We start from the raw sequence: 3,589 nt of genomic DNA on the forward strand, positions 1-3,589 counted from the left end.
CTTTCTAAATGGACTGAACAAGGTTATTATGGAAGTGGTAAACAGACTGAACATCTTAAGGGTTGTATTTTTACATTGTCAGTGGGAGAAGGGAGGAAGGTGGGGGGAGGAGGAGAGTTCTGAAGGGATGGTGTAATTTTTTTTCCTTCTTTTAGATCTGTTAATAAACTTCTTTATATTCTTTCAAGTTTGGTGCCTGTTTTGCGTTTCTCCTAATTCTTATCTCACAGAAGATAAACAGTAATGAGCATTTTTGACCAAACCACTACACTAAATTGGTGTTTCCGCCCGGTTACAAACCAAACCCGCGACACTCACCTGGCTAGATAATGCCTTGGTGTGGTTATTTTTAAGTTATAGTAGTAGTGCGTCTTCCACTACTTTGCACTCTACTATTGTTTTTCATGACATAAGCCTGTATAAGCTGAAACTTTTCATAATTACTTTCTAACCTCCCTCACTCAAGAAGTCTTTCCAACAGTTCACATCAGTTCTCTCTCTTGCTCAGTTGTCCTAAACTTCAGTGTAAAAAAAAACCAAACCCAACCCAAAAACCAAACCGCTTGAAAACCTTCTTAGGAATGTAAGTACATTCATTCTATTGAACTCAAAATCTCCCTGTGGTATAAACTGTCTTTTTGGACCTGAATTGTGCAGCACTTTGCATTGTCACAGTCTAATATGTCGCTAATGGTCCTAAATATGATAATTAAAATGTAACTAGTGCATGATAACTTAAATGGAAAATTTTCACTTCATTTAACAACATATGAAGATAACAATGTACAAAGTACAACAGTAATAATGTCCCACCAATTTTTTTTGTATGTGCATAATTAAGAAAACTTGCAAAAATGGGATAGTAACATTTGGACTTTCAAAAGCACATAAAAACCCATTCAATTTTGTGTACAGAACAAATGGGAAGTGAATTATTTAATTTTAAACTGTAGCTATTTTTAATTCCAAATTATTTTCATGAAATCACAGAATAGTCAGGGTTGGAAGGAACCTCTGGAATTAATTTATGTCACTGCTTGAAGCAGGTCCAGTTAGATCAGGCTGCTCAGAGATTTGTCAAGTCACATTTTAGTTTGTCCGGGGTCAGTGACTTCAAACACTCTCTTGGCCCTTTTTCAGTGCCTAATCTCTCATATGGCTTTTCCTAATATCCAGTGGGATTTCCCATGTTTCAGGTCATGTTCAGTGCATGTCATCCTGTTGGTGTTCACCACTGGCAAGTTTTTGGGTCCATTTTCTCTCTTCCCTTACACAAGTCATTTGTAGACAGGAAAAAGTTCTCTCCATCCTCTCCTCTTGCCCAGGCTGAACCAGCCCAGTGACCCCCACCTGCCCTTGAATGCCCTGTGCTCCAAACCTGACCCTCACAGTGACCCTTCTCTGGACTTACCCAGCAAGAAATTCTTTACCGTGAGGGTGATGAGGCACTGGAACAGGTTGCCCAGAGAAGCTGCGGATGCTCCATGTCTGGAAGTGTTCAAAACCTGGCTGGCTGGAGCTCTGAGGAACCTGGTCTAGAAGGGGGTGTCCCTGCCCATGTCATGGGGGTTGGAACTAGACCATCTTTAAAGTCCCCTCCAACCCAAACCGTTCTATGATTCAGGTTCATGTACGCAGCAGTCCTTGTGCATTGGTTGCCCCACCCAGCCTGGTATTATTACCATATTTTCAAGACTGCCATTCGCCTCATCACCTGTGTGAGAAACGAGACAACTCTTACAAAAATTAAAACAATTTATTTAAAGCAGAAAAATTGAAAAATTACAAGAATTAGAAAAATATAAAAATTTGGGATCCTATGGCTCGTGAGTTGGTATGCCCCAGGAGCACAGGGATTTGATATCTTCAGGCTGAGACAGCACTGGACCTCTGGTGGAAAAACCTGCAGCGCTGGGCTGACTTTTAGCTAATCCAAAACTCAAGAAAAAAATTACTAAAGGCTCCTTAATAGGAGTAAGGCTTTAACACCCACCACTAGCACCCACCGCAGCTAACCTGCAGAGGTCTGCACTGCTCTGAGGCTTGTTTCGTTGTTTTATAGTGCCTTTGCTCCGCCCCAGTCCACCCACAGCCTGCCCACAGCCTGCCCACAGCACACCCCTTTGGTCCAAAGTGATTGGTGCTTCCCTTTTGACAGAACATCTCTGTCTACCTATAGCTCGTCGTTGTCAGGGGGTAGTATCAGCTGAAGTAAGGGTGGTAACCTGCCCTCATTAAGATTCAGGTTGGCGATGGGGCTAAAAATAGCTGTTGGCTGTTAGAAACTGGGGTTTTGGAGTTGGTCCTGGATCTAAGGTGCAAAGTAGAAACCCTTAAAAAAAAATATTAAAATACATCTAATACATCTTAAAACATTTGTAAAAGTAGACAATGAACATGGAAGAAACAGCTCTTACAGTGTACAAGTGGTTTAAAGTTTGAAAAGGGATTTTTAACTGGGGAAACTTTTAACTGGGGGATTTTAACTGGGACTGGTGCAAATAAACTGCTTTGAACAAGTGAAAACACTAATAATAGAACTTGATTTTTGTACCTGGGCTGATGGGTTAATTTTAACATTCAATTAAAAAAATTATTTAACTCAAACTTAACTAATTAAAGCACTTAACATGCAAAGACCAAGCTAATTAGGGATTTCATGTATGACAACCTGCATTGTCAAGAGACACATTGATCAAAGCTGTGACACTTCCTCCTTGCCTGTATCCCAGATTTTTGTTTAGTTGTTGCAGGCTTGGGAATGAATAGTCTGTCTGCTGCTGACACGGAGCACAAGGTTTCAGCCTCCCACATTCCAAGGCTCTACAAAATGATCTGTGTCCCCCCATGTCCTCACTTCTCCCCATACTCTGTGGCTTGGGCTTTTGCCTCTGCAGGATATCTGAAAAAGCCTTGTGGAGATTCTGTTCGTCCTTCCTAATGCTGCACAGTCTGCTCATCTCCTCTGATGCTCTTGAAATGACTTCTTCAAACATGGAATCTATGACTGAGATTCAGAAGAGACACATTTGCCTCATCACCTTTACACATGAACCTGAGCCAGCAGACTCAAGAAAATATTAGTATCATTTGGCAGTTTGTCCTTGTCCAGGTGTGAGCATTTTAATACCTTCATGTGGCCTCAAAAGCCCACATGTGACACACAATCTTGTGAGTGCCTTCTGGAGATGAGTCTCTCTGAATCCACACCAAGTGCCATGTGTCTCAGTAGGAATTTCAAATACAGATTAAAGTTCACACCACAAATATTTCTAAGCTTCTGCCTTGAAGTTCATGTGAAGACAACAGTATTATGCTCTCTACAAGATGCTTGAGGTTTTTGCTGAGTGCAAATTCCCTCAAGAGATGCTTCAGTACAATTAAGCTTCTCATCTTAGACAAAAAGCAATAAATGATGTGTAAAATAACCCATCATAGGTGTAAACCAAATTACTTTTTTTATGCCCTTCTGAAATCCAGACAGCTCCTTGCTACAGGGATGGCTGTAACTTACTGTTTGGACATTAATAATCAGGCTGTGTTTGCCTGACTCTGAGGAACTCAAACAAAATGGCTGTTCCTACACACC

The sequence above is a fragment of the Corvus brachyrhynchos genome, unplaced genomic scaffold (genome assembly GCF_000691975.1).
Source record: "Corvus brachyrhynchos isolate BGI_N302 unplaced genomic scaffold, ASM69197v1 scaffold22, whole genome shotgun sequence".
In the NCBI taxonomy this organism is placed as follows: domain Eukaryota; kingdom Metazoa; phylum Chordata; class Aves; order Passeriformes; family Corvidae; genus Corvus; species Corvus brachyrhynchos.